Raw genomic sequence first — 11,647 nt, forward strand, 5'->3', positions numbered from 1 at the left:
TTGCATCTTTGCAGATGAACTTTAAATGAGAGGTTGTGTTGCTTACTTGGAAGTTTTTAAAAATAGATTCATTATAAATAATGCTATGGCATGCAGGCTCCACACTGCGTCCGGTACTTCTTCCCATTCCACTGCTAAGACCCTAACTCAGGCTCCGGTTATTTATTGAGGGGATACTGCAAATTCTCCTGTCCTGCTCAAGCTTGCAACAGTTCAGTATTTCCCGTCCTTACTTGTCCTCTTCCAGTCTGTTATGGGGTGAACTGTGGCTCCCCCAAAGATGCTGAAGTTCTAAGCCCATACATGTGAATGTGACCTTATTGGAAATAGAGTATTTAAGGCAAATTAAGTTCAGATGAGGCCATCGAGATGAACCCCAATTATATATGGTTTTGTCCTTAGAGAAACAGGGAATTTGGACATAGAAATAGAGGCAGGCACACAGAGAGAATGGTACAAGAAGACTGGAATTACATGACCCGAGGAGCTACGAGCAGCCAGGAGAGAGGCCTGAAACAGATCCTCTTCTTCTACCTTCAGAGGGAGTATATCCTGATTTCAACTTCTAGCCTCCAGAACTATGACCGTGAATTTCCGTCATTATAAAGCCACTTAGTTTATGGCACTTTGTTAGGGCAGCCCTAGCAAACCAAAGTAGTACCCCATTCATTCTATTCACTTACTTTTAAAAACTCCACGTTTTTTTTTACCACTTCCTCAGTGATGACGTGGTTACATTACCTCCTGCACCTAGAGAGCATCAGACATGGATTAGGTGCTTATAATCATTTGTTGAAAAAAATGATAAATGACCAAATTAATTACCTACCAAGTTAAGAAAAATTACCTCATTCTAAAACATTAAGAAAATACACCATCTGTCTTCAACCTGCTTTTCCAATCTTTTACACGTCTCGTGCATTACAATCCAACTTGGCTCTCAGCTGCACTTTCAAAACACTGAGTTTATGCATTTCTCCAAAATGTTTTCATGCTCTGTGTATCAGGCTCTGCGGTGTTCATTTTGCACTGATTTTTCTATCCCCTGCTAGCCTCTTCTTCACAGTTTAACCAGTCACAGTCTGCATAGTTAAGACCCATTTCCCCACCTACTTCATGAGCCCCACTGTGATTCCCCAGTTGTGCTCTCTGAATCCTCAGTCACTTCTGTGACTTGTTTTAGGCCACTTACAATCTTCCTTGAGATGTGGACATCTGGGAACCTGGTGCATACCTACAATTAAGTGATAAATGATTTGAGGGCTGGGACTGTGTTTAACAGAGAAGCATTTCACAGAGTATGACTGAAAGTAACACACAGAGTAGATGCTCAATACGTATTTTGAGTTAAAGTATTATAAATTATTGAGACATATTTAAATGTGATTCTAGGACGGTCCTGGATGATTTTTCAGGGAAAAGGGAGAAGTGGCAACAGTAACAGAAGTTGCGTGAGGCAGCCCCTGGAGACCAGAGGTGGCAAGGAGGAGGATTCTCACCCGAAGACTCTGGGAAGCAGCCCTGTCCCCATCTCAATGTTAGTCTGGTAAAACTCATCTCAGAATTATGGCCTCTGGAACTACTGAGTATTAATCCGTGTTGTTTTAAGCCACTAGTTTTGTGGAAATTTGTTAACAACAGCAATAGGAAATTAATATAGAACTGAAAGTATTACTCCTGGATACACCGACATTTCCCTGAGAAATACTATGGAGAAAAGGCTTTTGGAATCAAATATACTGACCACCATGGCACAACACTCTTGGAGATTCAAGATTCCAATCAGCATATTTGGCTCTGAGGAGACATAAAGTAAAGAATCTGTTTAACCCAGCACTTAGCAAAAGTATTTGACCATATAGCCACCTCCCCACCCCCAACACACACACACACACACACACACACACACACACACACACACACAAGCAAACACACATACAGACCACACATCACCTATTAACATCCTACAAAAACACGTTTGGGAAATGCTAATGCAAGCTAATTAGATCATTAGGCAAATGTTGCTCACCACTGCAGTACCATAGAGGAATTTCTTTAATATACACTCAAATATTACCATCTGACATAGAAACTTCTAGTTCTCCAAAGTTAAGCTCATCTAGCTTCATGCCATATTCAGTGTGAATGTTCCTACCAAAATTTAATAAAGGGCATGTGATATTCGAAATAATAAAAGGATTTTGGCATTTGAAACATCAGTGCTTTAGGTATTTAGGCATTTAAAGTAGTGAAATTTTAAATGGTCCCATTCTAGTAACAGCATCAAGAATTCCTTCTTTGATTTAGCCACTTATTTAAGGATCTTTATAGGTACTCATAAAGTGATTTCTTACACAGTTTCTCCTTTGATTTTCTAGTACATAGTGGGCACAAATGGAGATTAGCTAGGAGCAACCTGTTCCCCTAGCAAGAGAAATTAAATGCTCTAGATGTATATTTAGTCTAAGCTTTTTGGCCACCTGCAGTGAGTTCTTCCATTTTTTTCCCCCTAAAGCTGAATTTTCTGATTCTAAATCATCACAAACCACATCATGAAAGCCGAAAACTCTGCATCAACCAGTGAGATTGTTGTCCTATTTTCCTTAAACCTTGTTAGCAAGAAATGTGTTATCTAAAATCTGTGGTTCTTATACTATATGGCTCTTGACCAACTCATTTACTTTATTCAACCCATATTTATTGATTGCCTAATATCTGCAAGTTTGGGGGGCTACAGTAGTGAGGGAAAACAAAAATTCAAAAAACCCCTGTCCTTGTCTTCATGAATTTTGCAATCTAGGGGGTGGACAGACAAACATTAGTCTTAAAATTAAACAAATAAATCTACTGGGCAAGCCAAAGAATAGATTGTTGCTGGTAACTCAATTGCATAAGCTTTCATTCAAATACACCGTGTCTGTAGAAATCAGATCATAGTCAGGGCGCCTGGGTGGCTCAGTTGGGCTGGGCAGTGATCCTGGGATCCTGGGATCTGGAATCCTGGGATGGAGCCCTGTATTGGGCTCCATTCTCAGGGGAAGTCTGCTTTTCCCTCTACCTCCCAGTGCCCCTCCCTCTATTCTGCTTGTGCTCTCTCTCAAATAAATAAATAAAATAAAAGGAAATCAGATCATACTCAGAATCAAAGATAAGCAGCTTTCTTTCAGAAAAAGTTTACTAGTAGATATAACCTCGCTTATTTCAAAACCAGGGAACTCCTTAGATTTTATGTCATAAATGTATCACTTCTGCTCACATTTTTTCAGAACTTAAGTTATAAAACAATCACTCACAAACATAACAAAGCCCACAATACACTTCCAGGTAATCACCAAAAAGCAAAACACAGAATGTTGACCCCCATCACCTGGAGTACCAGGCAATAGCTAAGGTACAAAACGTAAGGAGTCATCAGAAAACTCAGTACTCAAGGTAAGTTAATGTAAGATAAGTAATTTTGATAAAAAATCAAAATGAGTACAAAAATACATGATGAGCAAAATATAAAGATCTGAAATAAAGCTGGAATCATTATCACAGATATTTGGCTCAGCACGGCACTCACTGGTCATTCTGCTTCTTCAGCTAATCTGCTGTGTGACTGTTGTCTGTTTGTCCATCAGTCTCCCCCACACCCGTTTTTCTGTTTTGCACCTCAGGAGATCTCAGTAGTTTGCATCAAAGGTCTCTCTTGCTCTCTGCCTTCTGATTAGGCTCAACCAATGGAAAATTATGCAGACTAGCAGAGGACACAAGAGTAATGAAATTAGTATATTTATTCCCTGATTCCTTTTCCACTGGGTGGTGGCAATGGCTATGTTCCCTCCCATACCAAAGGTCAGAGATCAAGCCTCCCTCCCCTGCAGCTTACAGCCCCCTACCTTTGCTGGGAGTGAGGGTGGGAGGAGTAGTGATGGCTTTGTCCTCCTGCAAAGATGCTTCTATATCTTTCCTGGGTCCCCATAGCCCTATCTGCATCTCTGTAAATAGATTCTTTATTAAACTCTCCAACAATATCCTGTTTGAATAGGCTAAATATTCCCTGCTGGGACCAACAACCTTGTACTAAGCCAGGTCATCTGTATGCAGTGCCAAAATACAAACCATGACTAAGCAGTATCTTAATTTACATTCTGTGATTACGAACTTAGTATAATTGGACCTTGTTCCCAAACCAATGCCTCCTTATGATTCTGCAAATGTTGGCTTGGCTCCTTTGGCCTCACAGGATATGCCCCAGTCCAAATCTGGCACTTGTTTGTTGCATGCATGATGATGACACTGGACAAAATACTTGCATGATTAATGCAGTTGAGAAAGTTCTGCAAATACATATTGAACTTAGATGATATGGTGTGTTCATTTCGTCATTCAAGCATTCGATCAAAATTTCTCTTAATTACTAGGCCAACTTGAACAATAACTGTTTGGTTGTTTTGTTTTGTTGTTAAACCTGATTAGGTAATTAGAACTATGATGTAATTCTAGAATGAGCCCTGGGCTGAACTGAACTCAAAGGAATTATTTGGATGACTGCATCGGTTCTCATCTTACAAACCATGTACTTTTTACATTAATATCAACAAAAAACAGTATTTAGAACAGCCTTGTAAGACTGACAAAGTATTTACCTAGAAGCATAATTCCTTCTCATGAGGATCATAACATTTTGGTAACTTAATTTTTTCATTGTCAGGTGTGTGGCAATAATTCAGACAATATTACACTATTTTTTCTTGTTTCCTGAATTTTAGTCAATGTTTTGAGTTTTAAAATTTAGGTATGCATTTATAATTGCCATCTTTTGTCATAAAGAAATAGGCTATTTTATTTTGTAATAGTATAATGAAAGGAAGTGACAGAAAACAGATATTTACAAAAGTATTAATTTTCATGACAACTTAAGGATACTGTTATACAAATGGAAATTAGTAAAAAAAATCTATAATATCCTGCCTGTAAAATATATCATATTCTAGTTACTCATATCCCACCACACTTCCCTTCTTCCTTTCTCACGTAATACAAGCTATAATGTATTTGTGTTCACTTGAGGGTATGAGGGGGCACATAACTTACTGAAATCTTTCTTACATTCTCAGCTCTTTACTGGATGTTTCAGAACCTCATGAAAGACCCTAGTGTTGACATTAACTTCTGTGTATTTTATAAATATCCTCTATATCCCTGGGTAGCTCAGTGGTTGAGCACCTGCCTTCGGCTCAAGTTGTGATCCTGGGGTCCCAGGATCAAGTCCCACATCGGTCTCCCTGCATGGAGCCTGCTTCTCCCTCTGCCTGTGTCTCTGCCTCTCTCTCTCTGTGTCTCTCATGAATAAATAAATAAAATCTTTAGAAAAAAAATCCTCTATAAAATCAAATGTTCTAGGTCTTCTAAGTTGATCAAAATTTTATTTACTCACATTATTTATTATTGCTAGAATTTTGCAAGGTTATAATATAAATCTGAGTGCTGAGCCTTCAAAAGTATTCAAACAATTCAAATTCTACAAATTCTTCTCAAATAAAATAAGTCAGAGGCCACAGGCAAAAATGGAAAAAGAAAAAAAAAGTTTTTTCCTGTTGTGATAGATCAGCCAGGATGCAGTGAAATCAATCTAATTCTGGTAGCCACAGAAGCTTTGCACTAAAAGCAAACAGTGGTGTGTGTGTGTGTGTGTGTGTGTGTGTGTGTGTGTATTCCTGAGCTTTTCATTTGAAAAAAGCAAAGGAGTTTAATTAAATGTGGATTGAGACTCCCAGCCACCAAATCAGCCCAGTGCGATGATAGATGTAAGTAGCTTTATAGCTCAGGACTACACACTTAATCCAACTATGTTTTTCAGCTGCCAAAAATTAAATAAATAAGTAAATCCCTGCACTTAACATTTACTTGACGCCTTGCTTTTTTAAGGATTGAAATGGCAAGTCAGATGAAGGAAAACATGGCTAAATACAGTCATGGTTGAGAGGGTTTCATCTCTTCTGGGCCCTCTTGCCAACCCCTCCCTGAGAGATTACCCAACACAACATGCACATGCTCATACTTACTGGTATCAGTGTAATAGAGTCTCTCAAGGCTATCACTTCACTGCCCAGATATTTTAAATGTAAATTAGAACACCTACTGAAATGTATTGAAAAGAAAATTCATAAGATCAATTTCACAGGCCAGGGGAGAGCAAACTAATAATATGGATATTCAAACAATAGAGCACATAAAATAGCAAGGGTATCAGGCAAATTGCCCAAAAATTACATATTCTGGTGACCTAAATCCATTTGCATATGCCACTGTACTACTCTTACAGTGTTTTGTTTTTTCCTCCGGTGGTTTTAGGGCTCTGGTAAAATTCGACCTGCACAGTTGATGAAAGGCGTCTACTGGATGCCTTCAGTTAAAAATTGCATTAGCAGAACAAGTGCAATAGTAATCACCTCAGCATCATGCACTTATTGCAATCATTCGCAAACTCTGGGGCTCAGAATCCCCAGGCTCCATGGCAGGAGTTCCCAGTGTGCCTCGGGAGAGAACGCAAGATGTGTAATGAGAGTGGCCAAGGTACTAATACCTTGTTTCCTTTTGGTTTTGTTTTTTATCCCCTCTGATCCTTTCATTTTTTTATATATATCCTCTGTTATTCCCAGTAATATCCATTTAAGAAATTAGGTATAAAGGCATAGATTTTAGTGATTCTGTGCATGTACTTTGGAGTTAGAAGCATCTGGGTTTGAATCCTGATGGTACCATTTGCCTGTCTCATATTTGGGCAAGTGATTTAACATCAGTAAGCCTTTCTCATCTGTAAATGAAAATGGTACCAAACCCATGGGGCTGTCACAGGGATTAAATAGCGCCATCGATAGCCTCGTAAACTGCCTAGTGCTACTGATGTATAAGTAGCTTCAAAGTGTGTTTATTGCTTGCAACTCTTCTTTGCTTCTAATCAGCCCAACACACTGTTCATTTCTCCGTCCTGCTTTTCCATCTACATCTTCATCCATTCCATCTACATTTGCCATCCACCGAACAAAGATGCACCAAAACTCCACATCTACTCAGTCCTCCTGTCCAGTATCAGCTCCCATCAGGGCCACCCACAAACTCTTATCACTGGACCCACTGAACTTCTCCCAGTCTACATCTTTGAGGGCCTTATGGATCCTCACCTTGCATGTGCTCTCTCCTCACTGAGAGAACAAACCTTGGGTCACTTTTTAGGACTATACTCAAGTGTCCCCTCCTCCATCTCCACACTTGGTTCTTTCTTTCTCTGTATCCCCATTGCCCCAGTGCATTGACCCAGACTGCACTGATCTCTTTGTATTGTAATTAATTATCTATGTATTTGTGTCTTTCCCCAGATGACACTACTGGAGATTAACCACAAGCATCTCTGGATTTTTGTTTCATTTTCCTGCTCTTGCCTAATATGCTGACAATCATATCACAGGAGTTCAATGCAGTTTTGTTGAGTAGAAGCCTGGGTATTTGTGAAATAGAAATGGGCAACAGATACATCATTCTGCAAAACTCAAAGTTTCATATTTTGATAAAACTCATATTATTCAATGAAACTCAAACAGCATGGCAACTGTCCTTAATAATATGTATTGTGTTTCTGAAAGTCACTGAGAGTAGATCTTTAAAATCACAAGTAGATCTTTAAAATCATAAGAATAGTAACATGTGTAGTGATGGATGTTAACTAGGCTTATTGTGATGATCATTTTACAATATATACGTATCTTGATCATTATGGCATACACCTGAAATGAATGTGATATTACATGTCAATTATATCTCAATACCTTGTTAATAAAAACCTTGTTTGCTAACTTCCCCCCAAAATAATTCACCATATGTTCATACTCCATACATAAGTAAGACAGTCCTTGTCCTCAGGATACTGAATATCTTTGAGAAGAGATGAATATGTAAACAGCTAATTGCCACATAATATGCAGTACAAGGGGGTATAGGCCAGTGGGAGAGGATCACTTATTTAAATATGAAAGAGCTAAAAAAGGCATTCTGGGTATCCCACTAGGTAACTCACTTAGTTAACTGTTGCCCTCTGCTCAGGTCATGATCCCAGGGTCCTGGGATTGAGTTCCACATCAAGCTCCTCACAGGGAGCCTGCTTCTTCCTCTGTCTACATATCTGCCTTTCTCTGTGAGTCTCTCATGAATAAATAAATAAAATGTTTTAAAAAAAGAACATTTCTAAAGCATTATCAACACGGTTTATTGTTATCATTTATTTTCAAATTTTATAAGGACAGAAAATTCCAAACATGTGACCAATGTGAATATCTATGAACTTAAAATTCTGGTTAACATAACATAAGCAACTATATAGAGAGATTATTAGGCCTGTGCAATAATTTCAAAAAATTCATACTAATATATTCTTATCACTAAAATTAAATCAACTATAATTGCATCTTTGTTGATTCAGAAGGCACTTCAGTATGCCTCAGTGTCTCAAGGTCAGTGTGACATTAACTCCTACTACATGAAGTAACTGTTTATTTGAACATTGTTTGAAATATCTTTAACCATTTGCTAAAACATTTAGAATTTTGCCATTCAATATGTAGGACTACATAGTTGATACTCAAAAGGCTGTTGGCTGTCATAAATAATGTAATAACATACCCTTATTCCTTCTTTTCATTTCTCTTCTCCAAATCTAAGAATACAACTCTGGGTCACCTGGGTGACTCTGTTGGTTAAGTGTCCAACTCTTGGTTTCAGCTCAGGTCATGATCTCACAGGGTTGAGATTGAGCCCCACATGGGGCTCTGTGCTGAACTGAGCATGGAGTCAGCCTGGGATTTTTTTTTTTTAATTAATTTTTATTGGTGTTCAATTTACCAACATACAGAAAAACACCCAGTGCTCATCCCGTCAAGTGTCCACCTCAGTGCCCGTCACCCATTCCCCTCCAACACCCGCCCTCCTCCCCCTCCACCACCCCTAGTTCATTTCCCCGAGTTAGGAGTCTTTATGTTCTGTCTCCCTTCCTGATATTTCAACCTGGGATTTTTTATCTCCTCTCCCTCTGCCCCTTCCTCCCTGCTCATGTTCTGTCTCTCTCTGTCTCTCTTTTTCTCTCTAAAATAGATAAATAAACTTTAAAAACAAGAATACAACCCTGTTAGGACTAGATGTGTAGACATGAGGAATTTATGCAAAATTAGAGAGATGGCCATTTTGCTAAAGTTCATCAAGTTATTTTAAAATTTTATTTAATTGGCACGGAATAAGTGACTGAAAGATATCAAAGTAAGCACTAGGGTGATGAGTCAACTGGAATAAACATCCATTAAGAACTGCACTTCAGTCTTTGTTAATATAACTCTTGATGGGTTGGTAATTCTGTGAGAAATCTTTCCTGTTGAAATGTCATTCATTTTCAGAGAAGACAGCTCTTAACCATTCTTCTAAGCATTTTTTTTCCTGTCTACTTAATCCATTCAACAAATTTTAACAAATTATCTTGATACTTATACTTTGTCCTAAAAATTCTGGAGCAGATTATACAGAAACTCTTAGCCTCTAACCCTATTACCAATATCTGTTAAGAATATTTAGAGTCAACAAACACACAAAGTCACAAAGTCAAAAACACAAAGTCAAAAAATAGCAGTAACAATAGCTTTTATAGTTTTTGATGTATGGATTATGGATTATATATTTTATTTTTGGATACATGTATTAGCCGTAAGTATTATGGATAAATTATTCCCCTAAATAAGAGTGAGGTATATGAAAAATTAACTCAGAAAATTATATAGATCACTGTAAAAAGTTAACTAATATCCAGCTTGCTGCTTTTCACCTGCACTGTATAGGATTAGCATTGTTATATCTTCCTGTTGTACAATAAGTGTGGACATCCTCATGAGCTCGCTCCAGAATTCATTAGGAATAGGAATTATGCATATGATTACACAGCAAATGAAAACATTTAGTGTCACACAAAATAGATTTATTTCACTGCATTAACGTCACCCCTTCTGAAAACCACAGCAGCCCAAGTAAAGCATGACCATGAACACGCAGAGGGCACCAGCCTTTGCTGCTTTGTTTCTGGGACTCCTGGAAGACATAGACATCTGCAGCCCTTCAATTATAGCTGAAGCTTCCAATGGAAAGAAGTTTTAATTCTGAATAAATACAAAAAAGACTCTTCTAAAAACAGTCATTTTATAGCACACAGTAGCCTGGCCAAAAGAGCAGCTCTCTTTTTATTCCCTCAGTCTCATAAAAATGAAGACAATAATTGGACAATACACAGAAACAAGCTTAGATTCTCCCTTTCTATCTGAATCTACTTCATGAGACGAAAGATGAAAAAAAAAATAGCTCCCCTTTTGCAGTGTTTATGTTTTGTTCTGCTTTTATCCAATAAGATAAAAATAATTCAAGTTTTGTGAAGTTTTTTGTATAGGCAATGTAGTCCTCTGGTTTAAAAATCAAAATGACATACAAATAATATAATGGAAAATGACCATGATTTTGAGTTTCTTTTGTATCCTTCAATGTTTCTTCATATATACAGATATGTTATTTCTCCAGTTTCTTAGCAAAAGATTTCATGCTACAAAAATGGTTCTACACTTTTTTTTTGGCTTATAGTGTATCCTGAAAATTTCTTCCATAGTAATATAAAAAAAGTTTGCATCTTTTTTTAAAGGAGCATAGTATTCCATTGTGTAGAAGTGCAACTGTTTATGCATTTAGTACTTTAAAGTTTAGGAAAATGTGAGCTGTAAATTTCATGCCCTCTTTTAGAAATATGTTCTTAAATGAGATAAAAATTAAGACAATGGCAAAAAAGAGTTTAAATCCAGTGCTCTAAGATCTTCAACGGGAACGCCTGGGTGGGTCAGCGGTTAAGCGTCTGCCTTCGGCTCAGGGTGCGATCCTGGAGTCCCTGGCTAGAGTCCTGCATCAGGCTCCCATCATAGAGCCTGCTTCTCCCTCTGCCTATATCCCTGCCTCTCTCTCTCTCTCTCTGTCTCTCATGAATAAATAAATAAATCTTTAAAAAATCTTCATTGAATGTTACAGTCACAAATAGATGATAGTTTCATGCTCATATTATAAAATATTATTGGTTCTGGACAGACAAGGTAAGTACACATTATATAACACTACGTGTAGTTTATATTTCAATGCAACAATTGCTCTCTAAATACAAATATCCTTCAAAAAATTGTCCACAAAAGCAGTTATTTAAAGATTTATTGAGATCATACCTTGCCTCATAATACTGTATTATTTTCAATGACTTGTTATGTATGTTAATAGTTGTTTCTTCCTTTTAAGTAAATAAGCTCCTTCCCCTCTCTTCCCTGTCTATTGTAAAAATAGGACAGAGCTGAGGGTGTTGGGGATTTGCAAATGAGTTTCATCTATTGTAGCAATGAATGTTTGTTCTCAATATTTTTAAAGCTACACTATGTTATTTTCATGATATTCTTTTGGATTATCTGAACCACTAGTTCTCCCTATTGAGCAGGTAAATTAAAACCAATGATATCCACATAATTCTCACAGAGATTTGATATTCATCCAAAAACAGAGAAACACAAATGAGAAAAGGACCTTCTGGAATTCCTACCATTTTGCTGGA

At 37.6% G+C, this 11,647-nt stretch overlaps 1 long non-coding RNA gene across 1 annotated transcript; it reads right to left on the reverse strand.

Annotated features, from left to right (window-relative positions):
• Nucleotides 1-847: 847 nt before the first annotated feature.
• On the reverse strand, nucleotides 848-3,974 carry LOC140599493 (uncharacterized). The gene is made up of 3 exons (XR_012002379.1): nucleotides 3,882-3,974; nucleotides 1,745-1,797; nucleotides 848-1,234 (listed from the first exon to the last, which is right to left on the reverse strand). It is a non-coding gene; the product is annotated as an uncharacterized lncRNA (long non-coding RNA).
• Between the last annotated feature and the right edge of the window lie 7,673 nt (nucleotides 3,975-11,647).

This window comes from Vulpes vulpes, chromosome 7 (assembly GCF_048418805.1).
Source record: "Vulpes vulpes isolate BD-2025 chromosome 7, VulVul3, whole genome shotgun sequence".
In the NCBI taxonomy this organism is placed as follows: Eukaryota; Metazoa; Chordata; class Mammalia; order Carnivora; family Canidae; genus Vulpes; species Vulpes vulpes.